This window comes from Gossypium hirsutum, chromosome A04, assembly GCF_007990345.1.
Source record: "Gossypium hirsutum isolate 1008001.06 chromosome A04, Gossypium_hirsutum_v2.1, whole genome shotgun sequence".
Lineage (NCBI taxonomy): Eukaryota > Viridiplantae > Streptophyta > Magnoliopsida > Malvales > Malvaceae > Gossypium > Gossypium hirsutum.
Window position 1 is genome coordinate 13974869 of NC_053427.1, and position 19555 is coordinate 13994423.

At 38.7% G+C, this 19555-nt stretch overlaps 4 non-coding genes across 4 annotated transcripts; all 4 read left to right on the forward strand.

Moving 5' to 3' along the window:
- The first annotated feature begins 382 nt into the window (after window positions 1-382).
- On the forward strand, window positions 383-489 carry LOC121228550 (small nucleolar RNA R71). The gene has a single exon (XR_005926126.1). It is a non-coding gene; the product is annotated as a small nucleolar RNA R71 (small nucleolar RNA).
- Window positions 490-13133: 12644 nt separating this feature from the next.
- Window positions 13134-13240, forward strand: LOC121228694 (small nucleolar RNA R71). Its single transcript, XR_005926269.1, has one exon. It is a non-coding gene; the product is annotated as a small nucleolar RNA R71 (small nucleolar RNA).
- A 2425-nt stretch (window positions 13241-15665) lies between these two features.
- On the forward strand, window positions 15666-15772 carry LOC121228572 (small nucleolar RNA R71). Its single transcript, XR_005926148.1, has one exon. It is a non-coding gene; the product is annotated as a small nucleolar RNA R71 (small nucleolar RNA).
- Window positions 15773-18639: 2867 nt separating this feature from the next.
- Window positions 18640-18746, forward strand: LOC121228608 (small nucleolar RNA R71). Its single transcript, XR_005926184.1, has one exon. It is a non-coding gene; the product is annotated as a small nucleolar RNA R71 (small nucleolar RNA).
- The last annotated feature ends 809 nt before the right edge of the window (window positions 18747-19555 follow it).

A 19555-nucleotide genomic window follows, 5' to 3' on the forward strand; every position in this document is an offset into this window, starting at 1 on the left:
TGTTACCCATATATTGGACTTGTTCCTCCTCGATGCTAGGGTTGAAGGGTTGATATTCTGTGCATGCTCCTCCTCCATTCGAATCGCACCTCATCACTAGATGTACCTGAGTAGAACCACACAAACTGTCAATCTTTTTATTTAAGAGTTCTACTTGGTTAGATAGCATAATAACCGCGTCGAGGTTGAAAACACTGGCTGCTTTCGTCGGCTTTATTCTCATAACTTTCCACTAATAGTTATTCAGTGACATCTCCTCAATAAATTCGTAAGCCACCTCAGGTGTCTTATTATTCATAGTTCCTCCAGCGGCTACATCAATCATCTGCCGAGTCGAAGGATTCAGGCCATTATGAAACGTTTGAACCTTAGCCAAAGTGGTAACCTATGGTGAGGGCACCTTCTCAAAAGGTCCTTGTATCTCTCCCATGCATCTTAGAGTGTTTCTAAATCCATCTGCACAAAAGAAAAGATATCATTACGTAATTTGGCTATTTTAGCCAATGGAAAATATTTTAATAATAATTTTTCAGTCATTTGTTCCCAAGTAGTGATTGACCCTCGTGGTAACGAGTTCAACCATTGTTTAGCCTTATTCCTTAACGAAAAGGGAAACAACAGAAGGCGAATGGCGTCATCAAAAATGCCATTAATTTTAAAGGTATCGCAAAATTCTAGGAAATTTGCCAAGTTAGCGTTGGGATCCTCGTCCTGCAAACCATCAAACTGAAAAAATTGTTGTACCATTTGAATTGTGTTAGGTTTCAGTTCAAAATTATTTGCAGCAATAGCAGGTCTAACTATTCTTGACTCAATTCCTGTTAAATTAGGTTTAGCATAATCATACATAGTACGCGGAGCAGGATTTTGATTAACAGCAATCACAGGAGGTAGCGCTTTTTCTTGGTTTTCAGCCATCTCCTCGGTTGTGGTTTGAATATTGTCCTCTTGCTCGTTCTCTGTGTATCTTAAGCTTCGCCTTATTTCTCTTTGGTTTCTGCGAACTATACGATCGATCTCACTGTCAAAAAGTAATGGTCCTGACGAGTTTCTTCTAGTCATAAACTATAAGAACCTGCCAGAAAAAAGGAAAAAGAAGAATTAGTAATAAAAATTAGAATAAAATTTAAATTGCAGTAAAAGTAAATGGCTAAAGTAATAAAAATCGAGTGTTCCTAATATCTTCGTTCCCCCGAAACGGTGCCAAAAACTTGATACGTGATTTTTGTGACAAGTTTTAAATATTTATATTGAATCGTTCTTGAAACTAACTAATATCACGATGAAGGCAAGTGTACCTATCAAACAGTACTATAGCTTTAGCAAGACCGGATTGTTGAACCCAAAGGAACTAAAAGTACTAGTAATGACTGTCTTTTTATTATCTAGCCTAAGAATAATGGAGTTTGTTTTAACTAACTAATTAACTAAACTAAGAATTCACAGAAAATAGAATTAGGGAATTACTTTTTGGAAAACTCGATTGATTAAGACAATACCTAAGTAAAAATCCACCTAAACTTCACTTGTTATTTGACTTTGAATCGGACGATTTATTCATTTGACTTGATCCGTATAAATCCCTAAGTTATATTATTATCCCTCTCGAGACTAATAACGTCTAACCCTAGGTTGAATAATTGAAATCTCTTTCTAATTAACTCTCTAGGGTTGCATTAACTCGATCTATGGATCCCCATATTAGGTTTCACACTAATTCAAAAAAATCTTGTCACCCTATCTCTAGGCGCGCAATCAACTCCACTTATATGACAAATATACTCTTAGACAGGGTCTATTCCTCCTCTGAATAAGAGCTTAACTTGAATCAATATCCTGGAATATCAAGACAAGAATTAAGAACACATAATTAATAACAAGTCAAATATTTATCATACAATTCAGATAATAATAACAAGATCTGTCTTAGGTTTCATTCCCCTTAGGTATTTAGGGGTTTTAGTTCATAACTAAAAAGGTAAACATCTCAAAAGAATGATGAATACAAAACATAAAGAAAAACCCAAAACTCTTGAAGGGAAATTGAGGGGAGATCTTCAGTCTTGATGATGATTCCGGCTTCTAAGATGGATCGATCGGATTTCCTTTAGCAGTTCTCTGCTTCCTCCTCTGTGTGTGTCCCTTTCCCTCTCCTCTAGGGTGTAGTTATAGGCTTTAGAATGCCTAAGAACCCTCAAAAGTGGTCTTTTTCGAATTGGACTAAACTTGGGCTCGGCAGGGACACGCCCGTGTGCAATTACTTTAGGCCGTGGTCAAGCCTGTTAAATAGGCACGGGCGTGCGGTCCACCCGTGTGAGTCGTGCTTCGATTCTACCAAATAGACACGACCGTGTGGTCTACCCATGTGGGGAGGTCCAGGCCGAGTTGATTTCATATGTTGGCCCATTTTCTTCGTTTTTGGCCCGTTTCTCGGTCCTTTCACTCTCCTATGCTCACCTAAGTGTAAAATATGAAATTAAGACATTAGGAGCATCGAATTCACCAATTTTAAGGAAAAATCATTCATAAAATGTGCTAAGCATGGGATAGAAATATGTATAAATTATGGTTTATCAGGCTTGTTAGGCTTAAAGGGGTTTACTATGGGTTAATTATGAAGGTAGGCTTTTATAGAGTGAGTGGGTTAAACCTAAGTGCCTTTATCATATTGACATATCAAATCAAATGGTGTGGTCTTGACATGCATAATCAAGCAAGTTCTAGAATAACAAATCAATACTGGCACACTCATAATAAAAGTGAGCATGAAAGGAATAAAATATGCTTTAAAGGCTCAAGATCTCACAAAAATTATGGCCTTTTGATGTTCAAACTTGTGAATTTCAACTCAAGATAATACCTAAACTTAGGGAAACAACCTAAAGGTTTTTAATTCTTCAAAAATCAACTTATCATGCTTGATTCCCTAATGTCTTAAAGTTTAAACAATTAATGCATAAATGCCTATGTTTTAATTCAAGACATATCAATAAAAATCATAAATTAATCAAAATTCATTCTAATAGTGATATGAGTGATTCACGTGAGATTAAGACAAAATTCAGGGATTTCTAATGATGATATAAAGGCCCCCCCACACTTAAGATGTACATTACCCTCAATGTACAAAGATAGATATATTGACAAAGATAGATTTATAATCATAAGACAGAGAGAGAAGTGAAACTTCCTGAATGATGAATGAACTTCTTGAATTGGAGTTATGGAGAATAATCGGCCAAAACAATGATGAGGTTGGAAGAGGATACTCTGGCGGTGGTAGAGGTTGGGTTCCACAAATGCTGCGCCAAAAGAATATTATATCTCATAGTGGCTATGGCCATGGTTGAGCAGGGCATGGCAGTCATGGAGAACCTTTCCCAGTGGAGTTTCAAGTTCCTAAGTAATAGTGAGCTTTGGAGCTCTTTATAACTGTGATAGAATCAGAAACTTTTTAGGAAATATATAACGAAGAATAATTACTCGTAATGAAATAGCCGAAATTAAAAATTGTAAAATAATAATTATAAAACCTAAAAATAAGCTTAAAGAAAAATAAAAAGTAGTCTTAAAATAAAATAAAAGTAAAAACATAAAATAATAAATAGAAGTTTTTAAATATCTTCATCGCTAGATGGTTTGCGAGGTGGTGGTGGCGATGAGATATGGAAGTGCTGACAAATCTGATGTAGAGTCACATCAATGTGATCAAAGTGCTGAAAACATTGCTTCTCAAATCGTGTATGGCGCTTAGAGATATCAGATATGAAGCCGTCGCATGAACTGGACGATGGACGGGTGGTGACTGAGATGGCGGGTCCTCATGACATGGAGAGACATCATTAGTAATGTCCTCTGGGTCCTCCTCGGTGGACTGGACGAGGCAGTACTGAGGAGGGTAGGTGCCACGTCGTTTCTTGATCATCCTCATGTTTAGTATGCTCGAGATGCCTTTTAGGGACATCTAGCCGATGAGAGTGAGGGAGGATGATTGTGCTCTGTGTTGAGGAGCCCAAACTGTCGAGCCAGTTGAGTCACATAGTGCCCGATAGAGATGACCCCCACCGATGTCACTCCGTCTGATGGTGGATGGCGAGGGCGATGAAGCAGGCGAGGTCGAGGATGTGCCCGTTCTCCATGATCCATAAAAAATAGGTGTCATGGCTAGTGACGACGCCGGTGCCCTCTCGTCTCCTTGTCAGAATGTAAGCCAAGATGGTGTGTAGATACCTCAAGGATAGAGGGAGAGCCGATGCCTTGGAGCAGCTAGGATCATAGGAGGCTGAGGCAGGGACGAGGTCCCTCTAGCATTTGAAGGGGAGTAGTAGATGTGGCAGTGGAGGGTGTCGAGTTCATTGTCGTCCATGAACACCTCCATGTATAGCCCTAGTGCAACCACGAACTCGGGTACACTCAACTGGCGTACTAGACCACCAAGGCCGAACTGGAACGTTCCAGGATTGTCGAGGTTGGTCATGACGGTCCAAAGATGGAAAGTCGAGCAGAGTTCCAATGTGAACTCTAGATAAGTCGGCTCGACGATCTCCCAACGGGTCAATCGTTAGGAGGGCTCAGACTGCGTCAGCCAAATGAATCTGTTCAAGTGTGGCCCAGTCAATGCAGTGGCCCACACCTAGGGGTCAGGCCCGTAATATCTGATATAATTCCTCTTGGGGTCCCAAAGGAACCTAGAGGAACGGGTGCCTAATCTCCATGGTAGGACCTGAAGATGACGCTGCTCCTTTCCTCTTCTTCGAGGCGGGAACAGCGATCTTCTTACCACGTGAGGATGACATTGTACCTGCGTTGAAAAATCAAAGTTCAACCAATACGTCCCAAAAATAGCACGGAAGCACAAAACTAAATAGGAATATTTCATGAGACTTACGTAATGGATGAAGTAAACAAAACTACTAAATATATCAAGTTATAGGATTATGGAAATAATGTAACAAGAATATGAATGAATGTATATGGGTAAGCATAAATTTCATGGAACAAGGAAAAATGAAAGAGTATAGCATAATGTAGTAACTAAAATGACAAAATTTTTATAAACAAGCATGAGTATTTGATAAACATGTTAATTTGCATATTTTTTTGTGTTTAATTTGGTTTATTGTTGAATTGAACCCTGCTAATTAAGTGTTTTTTATGATCTAATCTTGTGAGGGATGCAATCGGTCAAAAACGAGCAAAAATGGGCCAAATTGAAAGACAAATCATTGAATAGGGGCTTTTAGTTCTTAGAAAATCATCATTCATTTTGTATTCCTACTTCTTTTGGAATAGAAATACTCTCCTTTTCCCTTTCAAATTGGCGTTAAGCATTCTTCCATTTTTCATTTGGTTTTGTTTCTTTTCTAAAATTGGGCTAATTGCCTTTCAAGTGTTTTTCCTTTCCAATTTCCATCACCATAATCATCAATCTTCTTTCCAAGCTCACAAAGCATGAACAATTTCATTCTTAACTAAATTCTATCTTAGCTTTAGGCCTGTGTTCTTTCTGGTCGAGAATTGTGAGATTCCTACTCGCGCCTAAAATCTTTCCAATCGGTATTCACCTTTTTCCTAAGTATCGAGATTGACAACTCATCCCTGAAAGTTAAATTCGATTCCAAGTCAAAGTGCACGTTGGGTTGGAGTTGTGTTTGCTTACAGTTGGAGATTCGAGTCATCCATGTTGTATTCAGATTTCTGAGGACAAATCGAGGAAAAAGTGATTGGGTTTAAACGACCCACGTAGTTGAGGCCGTTAATTTGAGTTGGGTTCTTCAGAATGCAAGGCTACCGGAATCTTGAATCAGGAACGCGTGTATCTCGGTTAGATAGTAGATAAGGGTTGATTTGCAGGTCGTACCAAAACCAACTACTAGATGAGAAATTAATGGTTTGGGCGTTCTTAACTGCTATAACCCAACTTATCGATTGGAGGAGAAGATTAACTTTCGAGGATCGATTCTTGATACGAAATTGACCGAGTCTAAGGCTAAGGCTTATTTTATTTGTTGCAAATTCTGAATTTAATTTCTAATTTATTTAATTAATTGTTTACGCTGTTTCAATTATCTAGTTTCTAGACATTTCAAAAATCCCTGATTTACTTTTATTTCTAATTTTCGCAGGTACAATTGGAGTCGTGGGCACGACCATTGCCGCGACCTTCGACACGACAGACAGTCTGATCATAAGCTATACACGGAAGTCGATTATCACATCCAATCCTTGTGGACTCGACCCTACTATCACTCTTACCACTAATTAGAGTTATTTTGTAGGAATTATTTTTGGTGGATTCGACGCCCATTAAATTTTGGCGCCGTTGCTGGGGATGGAATATTTTCTAACTTTTGTTTGTCTACCTTATGACCAGATCAGAACCGGGAAATCTAGAGTCTGAGCCAGAAATTGAAAAATTGGCCCGACAACTACGAAGAGAAGCCATACGACGTGGTAAACGGCCAAATCCCAGATTTGAAACTATATCTTACACCGAAGAAATTTTTGACGAACCAGACAAGATGGGCAAACAAACTATACGCCAGCTCACAGCGGCACCGGATGAACAACAACCCTTATGTATAATCTATCCAGTAGGAGGGATACTGTTCGAGCTAAAGTCAGGTTTGATCCACGCACTGCCCACTTTTCATGGACTACAAAATGAAAATCCACACACCCACCTTAAGGAGTTCCATATGGTGTGCACTAGCATGAAGCTTCAGGGAGTAATAGAAGACCAAATCAAACTTCGTGCTTTTCCTTTCTCACTAGTCGACTCTGCTAGAAAGTGGCTATTTTATTTGCCTCTGGGATCTGTCAATACATGGTATAACATGTCTCGTTTGTTTCTTGACAGGTTCTTCCCTGCAGCCTGAGTAGCCGAACTAAGGAGGGACATCGTAGGAATCAGTCAAAAGGAAACTGAATCGCTCTACGATTACTGGGAGCGATACAAAAAGTTATGTGCGAGCTGCCCACAACATGGATTGACTGAGCAGTCACTCTTGCAATATTTTAATGAGGGGTTACTTCCGATGGAAATGAAAATGATAGATGCTGCAAGTGGAGGGGCACTAGTCAACATGACACCTCAAAGAGCGAGAGAGTTGATTTCAACCATGGCTGCCAACTCTCAACAATTCCGATCGGTTACAGAACCCACGAGACGGGTTTATGGGTTAAGTTCTTTGTCTCTAGAAGATAAGATTGATTAGCTGACTAATGTTGTTCAAACTTTGCTTTTAGATAAAATAGGCCCAGCAAGGTTATGCAGAATTTGCGCCAAGCCAGACCACCCGACGGACTCATGCCCGATTTTACAGGAGGATTCGATAGAACAAACGAATACTTTCGGGAACTTTCTAGGACCGCTACGACCCCTACTCGAACTTGTATAATATGGGGTGGAAAGATCACCCGAATCTCAATTATGGGACGAATCCACGATTCAATCAACCGTTCTAACAAAGGGCGCCACAAAATCAAAAATACCAACCCCAAAGTCATCTTTGGAAGCCATAGTGGAAAGGTTAGCCAATAGTACTGAGAAATTCCAACAAAAAACTGGCATGCATTTGCAGGAGTTGGATAAGCAAGTGAGCAAACTCGCGCTCAAGGTTGGCCGTTTGGAATCCCAAGGTAAGTTACCGTCCCAAACTAAGCTAAATCCTCGACACAATGTAAGCACTATAACGTTGAGCAGCGGTAAGATTTTAGAGCCCATACTTGGCACAAGTCCTACCCACGATGCTGGTCGAGATGAGAAGAAACTTGACATAGAGGCTCCAGTAGAGTCAGCACCACAAAAGTCACTTGCAGTACCACCTTCGTTTCCTGAAAGACTTGCCCAATACAAGAAGGAGCGAGACGAGAAGGAGATCCTTGACACCTTTTGAAAGGTGGAAATCAACATAGCTCTTCTCAATGCAATTTAAGTAGATCCCACGATACACAAAATTCCTAAAAGATTTATGCACAAGTAAAAGGAAACTTCTGAACAATGAAAAGGTAAGTGTCAGAGAAAATGTCTCCGTCGTTTTTCAACAGAAAATACTGCCCAAATGTAAATACCAAGGTATGTTTTTCATATCCTGTAAAATAGGTAGTGTCAGTATTAAAAAATAAATGTGTGACTTAGGCGCATCAATTAATGTTATGCCTTTGTCAATTTATAAACTACTTAACGCGGGTCCTTTAAAGGAAACAGGTGTGATTATTCAGCTTGCAAATAGATCTGTAGTGCATCCAGAAAAAGTACTAGAGGATGTTCTTGTTAAGGTAAACAAGCTAATATTTTCTGCAGACTTCTACATTATCGATATGGAGGATGACAACTAGGCCAATTCATCTGAGATACTTCTCGGGAGACCATTCTTGAGTACAGCGCGAATGAAAATTGATGTTTGGAATGGAACACTCACCATGGAATTTGACAATGAAATGGTTAAGTTTAATGTTTATGAGGATATGGGACATCCCAATGATAAGTCACAAATCGTGCCTTGCAAGAATGTAGATCTCGATGTTAAGCAAGAGGAATTATCGATGATCCAAAAACCAATACGTGAAGATGTAATGAAGGCTTCGAAAGTAGAGTTGAAATTGGTTCCAGAACGTATAAGAATCCCGACAGAGAATAATGCAAACTTGAACGGAGAAGCTCAAAGACAACTCAATCCACTAATGATAGGGGAATCCAGGAATGGTTTTAAATATAATAGGCAAAGGTCGAAAATTTTCTGCAAGAACATCCAAGTACACGAGATGGAAAAATTAAGTCTCAATGAGCCAAACGGATAACATTTATGGTCATCGAGCTAACGACGTTAAACAAAAGCACTTTTTGGGAGGCAACCCAAATTTATTTTCATTTATTTAATTTGCATATTTTTTGTGTTTAATTTGGTTTATTGTTGAACTGAACCCTGCTAATTAAGTTCTTTTATGATCTAATCTTGTGAGGGATGCAATTGGTCAAAAACAAGCAAAAAGAAGCCAAATAGAAAGACAAATCATTGAATAGAGGCCAAATCAAAAGGATGGAGAAAGCCAAGGATTTATCATATATTTTGACTTTGTAAAAAGCTAAAAATAGAAAGATTTTGTTTTGTTTTATTTTATTTTATTTTTTATTTTTATTTTATTTTATTTTATTAATTTAGGTTAGGCTATTTTTAGTAAACCCCATGTATATAAATAGGGGCTTTTAGTTCTTAGAAAATCATCATTCATTTTGTATTCCTACTTCTATTTGGAATAGAAATACTCTCATTTTCCCTTTCAAATTGGCGTTAAGCATTCTTCCATTTTTCATTTGGTTTTATTTCTTTTCTAAAATTGGGCTAATTTCCTTTCAAGTGTTTTTCCTTTACAATTTCCATCACCGTAATCATCAATCTTCTTTCCAAGCTCACAAAGCATGAAAAATTTCATGCTTACCTAAATTCTATCTTAGCTTTAGGCCGCTGTTCTTTCTGGTCGAGAATTGTGAGATTCGTACTCGCGCCTAAAATCTTTCCAACCGGTATTCACCTTTTTCCTAAGTATCAGGATTGACAACTCATCCCTTAAGGATAATTCGATTTCAAGTCAAAAAGAGCTCGTTGGGTTGGAGTCGTGTTTTCTGACAGTTGGAGAAACGAATCGGCCGTGCTTTATTTAGATCTCCGAGAACAAATCGAGGAAGAGGTGATCGGGTTTAAACGACCCATGCGGTTGAGGCCGTTAATTCGAGTTGGGTTCTTCAGAACGTAAGGCTACTGAAATCTTGAATCGAGAACATGTGTATCTCGGTTGGACTATCGGTAAGGGTTGGTTTGCAGGACGTACCGGAATTAGATACAAGAGGAAGAATTGGTGGTTAGGACATTCTTAATCACTATAACTAGCTTATCGTTTAAAGGAGAAGACTAATTTTCGAGGACCGATTCTCGACACGGAATTTACCAAGTCTAAGGCTAAAGCTTATTACATTTGATTACAAATCCCAATTTAATTTCTGATTTATTTAATTATTCATCTTAGCAGTTTTAATTATTTAGTTTCTACTCAATTTCAAAATCCCCTACTTTACTTATTTATTTGCTTATTTTTCATTTGGTACGTTTTGAGTCATGGGCACGACTTTAGCCACGACCCTTGACACGACATTCTGTTTATAAGCCAAACTTGAAAGTTGATTAGAGTACCAATCCATGTGGACTCAACCCTATTATCACTCTACTACTAATTAGACCTATTTTGTAGGAATTATTTTTGGTGGATTCGGCGCCTATAGGTATTTTAATATTCTAGCTATGAATATTAATTCAAAATAGTTCAATAGAGCAGAGAAATCATGAAATAAGCAACATATTTAAAGAAAATAGAGAGAAAAGAGTAAACAAACACAAAAGGAAAGAGCTTGGGGGGTCGGAATCGGTATTGTTGGGGGCGCATGGGCTTAGGGGTAAGGCGTGTGAATTTACAGCGGCTAGGGTTAGGGATTTTTAGGGAGGGAGATGATGAATAGTGAGGGGTTTATATAGATTTTAGGGTACACAGCCGTGGGACACACCCATATGGCCTAATTTTTTCCCGCGTATTTTGCGAATTTTGAATTTGGGCACGTCTGGTATTCGGCCCATGCCCGTGTTCTTTGGGCGTGTCAGTGAACACGGTCGTGTCTCACGGCTATGTCTTGCTTCAGTCGCTTATCCCACGCCCGTGTATAGCCCACACCAATGTTCGTTTTGACAGTGTCGACAACAGGTGGATGGCACAGGCGTGTCGCACGCCAGTGTTACATTCTTAGTTTCAACCATGGTTTCAAGGCACGGGCGTGTCTCACACCCGTGTTGGTTTGGCAGTTTCGCCCACGGCCATGTCGCACGGCCGTGGCAACTTATCGCATCTCGTGTTGGGGAAAAATCTTATCCTGTTTTCACATGGCCGTATCACACGGCCGTGTCTCCTCTTATGATGTGAGCACGGCCTAAGGCAAGCCCATGTTCCTGGCCGTGTGGAAGGAAAAACCCCGTGTTTTAAGATTCAGTTAGTAGGTTAGATGTGAGAAGCTAGAATTTAAATAAATTATCACTGTTAGTGCTCAAGTTGCCTCCCGAGAAGCGCTTATTTATAGTCTTAAGCTGGACTTACCTCTTTTCTGCATGGTTAAAGTGGTGCGAGGAATTTACACTCCTTATCCCTACTATCAACTTTATCAACATAAGGTTTAAGACGACTATTGTTTACCTTAAAGATGCCAAATTTGGGATGAATTACCTCGACTGTACTATATGGAAAAATATTGAGTACCGTAAGGGCAATTTCTTTATTAGGTTTAGAAGTGGCAATGCGAAGATCTGTTGCATCTAATAGTTCTTTGTCTCCATCTTTAAGTTGATTTGGTGAGGTATTGAGCTCGTCCTGGCTCAGTTTCGGTTTATCGGGTGTTCTCAATTTTTGTGTCTGTCATTCATCTAGCTCCTCGATTTGTAGCCTTCATTCTTCATAGATAGGTCCTTTGTTGTTGTTTGAACATGGCTCATATGCTTTCTTCGAAACTGTTTCCTGCATAGAGGGTTTTACCACATGATCAGTACTAGTAGCATGATTTATACAACCACCTTCAATTTTTGTTGTGTTACTCGAATTACAAGCTTGAAGGGTGATTGTTTTGTCTCCCACACGAAGTGTGAGTTCACCTATACCAACATCAATAATGGTTCTAGCAGTCGCTAAAAAGGGTTGTCCTAAAATAAAAGGTGTGTTACTATCCTCTTCCATGTCTAGAACAACAAAGTCTACTGGGTATATAAATTTATCAATCTTAACAAGAACATCTTTAATGATACCCCTAGGAAATCTAATGGTTTTATCAGCCAATTGAATGCTCATCCTAGTTTGTTTGGGTTTCCCAAGACCTAGCTGTTTAAACATTTTATAAGGCATAACATTAATGCTTGCCCCTGAGTCAGCCAATGCATTTTGAACATCTAAACTACCAATTAAACAAGAAATCGTAAAACTCCCTGGATCTTTCAATTTGTTGGGTAACTTATTCTATAGAATGGCTGAGCAAATTGCATTCAACTCCACATGTGACGCCTCATCCAACTTTCGTTTATTTGTTAAAAGCTCCTTTAAGAATTTGACTGCATTTGACATTTGCGAAAGAGCTTCAATAAACGGTAATTTAATATGTAATTTTTTTAATAATTTAAGGAATTTACCGAATTGTTCTTCTGTACGGTCTTTCCTTGTCACGTTTGGGTATGGCACACGAGGTTTGAATTCTTTACTTACCAGTTTCTAGTCATTATGGTCCACCTCACCCTTACCTTTACTTACTCCAGTTTCTTGCCTCGGTTCTGGTTCAAGTGCAACTAACCCTTCCGCATATTGAATGGTAATTGCATTGATTAGCTCCCTTGTGTTAGATTCAGTGTTACTTGGTAGACTACCTTGTGGTCATTCAGAAATTAGTTTGGCGAGTTAGCCTATCTGAGTTTCAAGCCTATGGATTGATGCTTGTTGATTCTTAAGGGTTGTCTCGGTATTCTGGAAGCAAGTTTTTGACATCGAGATGAATTTTGTCAACATCTCCTCAAGGTTTGGCTTCTTTTCCTGCTGGTAAAGTGGTTGTTGAAAACCCGGAGGATGTTATGGCTTTTGATTTCCTTGACCGCCCTACGAGAAATTGGGATGGTTTCCACCAACCTGCACTATAAGTGTTACTATACGAGTTATTTTGGGGTCTAGGGTTATTGTTACCCATATATTGGACTTGTTCCTCCTCGATGCTAAGGTTGAAGGGTTGATCTTCTGTGCATGCTCCTCCTCCATTTGAATCGCACCTCATCACTAGATGTACCTGAGTAGAACCACACAAACCGTTAATCTTTTTATTTAAGAGTTCTACTTGGTTAGATAACATAGTACCCGCATCGGGGTTGAAAAAACCGGCTACTTTCATCGGCTTTGTCCTCATAAATTGCCCCTGATAGTTATTCAGTGACATCTCCTCAATAAATTCGTAAGCTGCCTCAGGTGTCTTATTATTGATAGTTCCACCAGCAGTTACATCAATCATCTGCCGAGTCGAAGGGTTCAGGCCATTGTGAAACGTTTGGACCTATAGCCAAAGTGGTAACCCATGGTGAGGGCATCTTCACAAAAGGTCTTTGTATCTCTCACATGCATCGTAGAGTGTTTCTAAATCCATCTGCACAAAAGAGGAGATATCATTACGTAATTTGGCTGTTTTAGCTGGCGAAAAATATTTTAATAAGAATTTTTCGGTCATCTATTCCCAAGTAGTGATTGATCGTCGTGGCAACGAGTTCAACCACTGTTTAGCCTTATTCCTCAATGAAAAGGGAAACAACCAAAGGCGAATGGCATCATCAGAAACACCATTAATTTTAAAAGTGTCGTAAAACTCTAAGAAATTTTCCAAGTGAGCGTTGGGATCCTCGTCCTGCAAACCTTCAAACTGAACAAACTGTTGGATCATTTGAATGGTGTTAGGTTTTAGTTCAAAATTATTTGCAGCAATAGCAGGCCTAACTATGCTCAATTCAGTTCCTGTTAAATTAGGTTTAGCATAATCATACATAGTGCGTGGAGCAGGATTCTAATTTAATGGATCAGCAGCAATCGCAAGAGGTAGCGGATTTTCTTGGTTTTCAACCATCTCCTCGGTTGTGGTTGAAGTGTCGTCCTCTTACTCGTCCTCTGTGTATCTTAGACTTCGCCTTCTTTCTCCTCGGTTTTTGGAACTGTGCGGTCGATCTCATTGCAAAAAAGTAGTGGTCCTGACGGGTTTCTTCTGGTCATAAAATAGAAAAACCTGTCAGAAGAAAATAAATGAAAATTAGAAAATAAAATAAAATTTTAAATTGCAATAAAAGTAAAATGGCTAAGGTAATAAAAATCGAGCGTTCCTAATATCCTAGTTCCCCGGCAACAACGCCAAAAACTTGATACGTGATATTTGTGATAGGTTTTAAAGATTTATGAATGAATCATTCTTGAGACTAACTTATTATCACGATTAAGGCAAGTGTACCTATCGAATAGTAGTGTAGTTCAGCAAGACCGGATTGTCGAACCCAAAGGAACCACGAGTACTAGTATTTACTTCCTTTTTATTATCTAGCCTAAAAATTAAGAGATTTGGTTATCTAAACTAATTACTAAACGAAGAATGCACAGAAAGAAAATTTGGGCAAATACTTTTGGGAAAATTTGATTGATTAAGACAATACCTAAGAAAAAATCCACCTAGACTTCACTTGTTATTTGACTCTGAATCCGACGATTTATTCATTTGACTTGATCCGTAGAAATCCCTAAGTTATATTATTATCTCTCTCGAGACTAATAACGTCTAATCCTAGGTTGAATAATTGAAATCTCTTTCTAATTAACACCCTAGGATTGCATTAACTCGATCTATGAATTCCCTTATTAGGTTTCACCCTAATCCGGCAAAATCTTGTCACCCTATCTCTAGACGTGCAATCAACTCCGCTTAATTATAACAAATTTACTCTTAGACAGGGTCTATTCCTCCTCTGAATAAGAGCTTAACTTGAATCAATATCTTGGAATATCAAGACAAGAATTAAGACACATAATTAAGAACAAGTCAAATATTTATCATACAATTCAGATAATAATAACAAGATCTGTATTAGGTTTCATTCCCCTTAGGTATTTAGGGGTTTTAGTTCATAACTAAAAAGGTAAACATCTCAGAAGAATAATGAATACAAAACATAAAGAAAAACCCAAAACTCTTGAAGGGAAATTGAGGGGAGATCTTCAGTCTTGATGATGAATCCAACTTCTGAGATGGATCAATCGACTTTCCTTGAGTAATTCCTTGCTTTCTACTCTGCGTCCCCCTCCTAAGTGCCTCATTAGGAGTTTAAATCGGTTTTAGAATGCCTAAGAGCCCTCAAAATTGGCCTTTTTCGAATAGGGTTATACTTGGGCTCCACAGAGACACGCCCGTGTGTGATTACTCCAGCCCGTGGTCAAGGCTATTGAATAGGCACGGGCGTGTAGTCTGCCCGTGTAAGTCATGCTTCGTTCCTACCAAAAGGACAGCCCATAGGACACATCCGTGTGAGGAAGTCCAGGCCGTGTTGATTTCCCAAGTGGGTCCATTTTCTCTGTTTTCGGCTCGTTTCTCTCTCTTTTTACTCTCTTATGCTCACCTAAGTATAAAACATGGAATTAAAGAATTAGAAGCATCGAATTCACCAATTCTAAGGAGAAACCATCCATAAATGTGCTAAGCATGGGATAAAAATATATATAAATTACTGTTTATCAGTGGGTATTCTAGATTGCTCGATCCACCTCTACTTGCTTCGCACTGCATTACTGGGCAACCCTGTGAAGAACTAAGAAAACCATCAATTTTCTTATTCAAGAGTTCTACCTGATTAGAGAGCATGGAGATCGAATCGACGTTATAAATACCGGCTGCTTTTGTTGGATTTGTCCTCATGACTTGCCACTGATAATTATTCAGTGACATTGCTTTTATAAATTCATAAGCATCTTCAGGTGTCTTATTATTGATGGTTCCGCTAGCAACTGCGTCGATCATTTGTAGAGTCAAAGGATTCAGGCCATTATGAAACATTTGAACCTGTAGCCAAAGTGGTAACCCATGGTGAGGGCACCTTCTCAAAAGGTCATTGTATCTCTCCCATGCATCGTAGAGTGTTTCTAAATCCATCTGCACAAAAGAAGAGATATCATTACGTAATTTAGCTGTTTTAGCCGGCGAAAAATATTTTAATAAAAACTTTTCGGTCATTTGCACAAGTAGTGATTGACCCTCGTTGTAACGAGTTCAACCATTGTTTAGCTTTATTCCTCAACGAAAAGGGAAACAACCGAAGGCGAATGGCGTCATCAGAAATGCCATTGATTTTAAAAGTGTGGCAAAACTCTAAGAAATTTTCCAAGTGAGCGTTGGGATCCTAATCCTGCAAACCATCAAACTGAACAAACTATTGGATTATTTAAATGGAGTTAGGTTTTAGTTCAAAATTATTTGCAGCAATAGCAGGCCTAACTATGCTCAATTCAGTTTCTGTTAAAGAAAGTTTAGCATAATCATACATAGTACACGGAGCATGATTCTGATTAGCAGCAATCGCAGGAGTAGCGGATTTTCTTGGTTTCCAGCCATCTCTTCGGTTATGGTTGAAGTGTTGTCCTCTTACTCGTCTTCTGTGTATCTTAGGCTTCGCCTTCTTTCTCTTCAGTTTTTACAAACTGTGCGGTCGATCTCATTGCCAAAAAGTAGTGGTCCTGATGGGTTTCTTCTGGTCATAAACTAGAAAAACCTGTCAAAAGAAAATAAAATTTTAAATTGCAATAAAAGTAAAATGGCTAAAGTAATAAAAATCGAGTGTTCCTAATATCCTAGTTCCCTAGCAACGGCCCCAAAAACTTGATACCTAATATTCGTGACAGGTTTTAAAGATTTATGAATGAATCGTTCTTGAGACTAACTTAGTATCACAATTAAGGCAAGTGTACCTATCGAACAGTAGTATAGTTCAGCAAGACCAGATTGTCAAACCCAAAGGAACCACGAGTACTAGAATTTATTTATTTTTATTATCTAGCCTAAAAATTAAGAGGTTTGGTTATCTAAACTAATTACGAAACTAAGAATGCACAGAAAGAAAATTTGGGAAAATACTTTTGGAAAAATTCGATTGATTAAGACAATACCCAAGAAAATTGAAGGGAGATCTTCAGTCTTGATGATGAATTCGACTTCTGAGATGGACCAATCGACTTCCCTTGAGTAATTCCTTGCCTCCTACTCTGCGTCTCTCTTCCTAAGTGCCTCCTCAGGTGTTTAAATAGGCTTTAGAATGCCTAAGAGCCCTCAAAATTTGCCATTTTCAAATAGGGTTATACTTGGGCTCGGTAAGGACACGCCCATGTGACACGCCCATGTGCGATTACTCCAGCTCGTGGTCAAGGCTGTTGAATAGGCACAAGTGTGTAGTCTACCCATGTAAGTTGTGCTTCGATCCTGCCAAAGGGACACGGCCGTGGGACACGCCTGTGTGAGGAAGTCCAGGCCGTGTTGATTTCCATGTGGGTCTATTTTCTCCGTTTTTGGTCTGTTTCTTGCTCTTTTTACTCTCTTATGCTCACCTAAGTATAAAACATGAAATTAAAGGATTAGGAGCATCGAATTCACCAAGTCTAAGGAGAAACCATCCATAAATGTGCTGTGCATGGGATAAAAATATGTATAAATTACGATTTATCAGTTACTATCCTCCTCTATGTCTAGAACAGCGAAATCAACTGGGAATATAAATTTTTCAATTTTAATGAGTACATGTTCAATAATACCCTAGGAAATCTTATTGTTTTATCTGCTAATTGAATGCTCATCCTAGTTTGTTTGGGTTTCCCAAGACCTAGTTGTTTAAACATTTTGTAAGGCATGACATTGATACTAGCCACTAAATCAGCCAAAGTATTATTAACATCTAAGCTACAAATTAAACAAGGAATCGTAAAACTCCCTGGATCTTTTAATTTGTTGGCCAGCTTATTCTGTAGTATCGCTGAGCAAACCGTATTTAGCTCTACATGCGACACCCCATCCCACTTCAGCTTATTTGTTAAAAGCTCCTTTAAAAATTTGACTACGTTTGGCATCTGCGAAAGAGCTTCAATAAACGGTAAGTTAATATGTAATTTCTTTAATAATTGAAGAAATTTACCGAATTGTTCATCTGTGCAGTCTTTTCTTGTTGAATTGGGGTATGGAACACGAGGTTTGTACTCTTTACTTATTGATGTTTATTCACTGTGGTCTACCTCACCTTTGCTTTTACTTACCACGATTCCTTGCCTCGGTTCTGGTTCAGGTTCCACTAACCCTTCCTCATCTTGAATGATAATCGCATTGAGCTGCTCCTTTGGGTTAGATTCATTATTACTCGGAAGGCTACCTTGTGGTCGTTCAGATATTAATTTGGCGAGCTGTCCTATCTGAGTTTCGAGCCCTTGGATCGACGCTTGTTGATTTTTAAGTGCTGTCTTGGTATATGAATTTTGTTAGCATCTCCTCAAGGTTCAGCTTTTTCTCTTGTTGGTAGGGTGGTTGGTGGTGGTCTCTTATTCCCTTGGCCTCCCTATGAGAAATTTGGGTGGTTCCTCCATCCTGCATTGTAAGTGTTACTATAGGGATTATTTTGAGGTCAAGGATTATTACCCATACAATTTAATTGCCTATTTTCCATGTTGTGGCCATAAAGTGGGTATTCTGAATTGCTCGTTCCTCCTCCACTTGCATTGCATTGATTTACTAGGTGAACCTGTGAAGAACCAAGAAAACCGTCAATTTTTCTATTCAACAGTTCTACCTGATTAGAGATCATGGTGACTGAATCGATGTTAAAAATGTCAGCTACTTTCGTTGGCTTTATCCTCATGACTTGCCACTGATAATTATTTAGTGACATCTCTTCTATAAATTCATAAGCATCCTCAGGTGTCTTATTATTGATAGTCCCACCAGCGGCTGCGTCAACCATCTTTCTAGTCAAAGGGTTCAGGCCATTGCGAAAAGTTTGAACCTGTAGCCAGAGTGGTAACCCATGGTAATGGCACCTTCTCAACAGATCCTTGTATCTCTCTCATGCATCATAAAGTGTTTCTAGATCTATCTACACAAAAGAAGAGATGTCATTTCTTAACTTAGCCATTTTAGCAGGCGGAAAATATTTAAGTACAAACTTTTCGGTCATTTGTTCCCATGTAGTGATTGACCCTCATGGTAACGAGTTCAACCACTGTTGAGCTTTGTTCCTCAATGAAAAGGGAAATAACCAGAGACGAATGGCATCATCAAAAACGCCATTGATTTTAAATGTATCGCAAAACTCCAGAAATTTCTCCAAATGATTTTTTGGGTCCTCATCCTACAAACCACAAACTGAACAAATTGCTATATCATTTGAATTGTGTTAGGTCTCAGTTCAAAATTATTTGCAACAATAGTAGGCCTAACAATACTTGACTCAGTTAATCATACTTAGTGCACGGAGCAGGATTCTGATTTACTGGATTAGCAGCAATTGTAGGAGGTAACAGATGTTCCTGATTTTTAGCCATCTCCTCAGTTGTGGTTGTAGTATCGTCCTCTTACTCTTCCTTTATGTATATTAGACGTTGCCTTATTTTTCTTCAGTTTCTGCGAGCTGTACGATCGATCTCACTATCGAAAAGTAATGGTCCTGACGAGTTTCTTCTAGTCATACACTATAAAAACCTACCAGGAGTGAATAAAAGAAAAATTAAAAGAAAATAAAAATTTAAATTGCAATAAAAGTAAAATGGCTAAAGTAATAAAAATTTAGTGTTCCTAATATCTTAGTTCCCCAGCAACGGCACCAAAAACTTGATATGCTCGTTGCGATAAGTTTTTGAAAAATTATAATTGACCGTTCTTGAAACTAACTATTATCACGACAAAGGCAAGCGCACCTTATCGAACAGTAGTATAGTT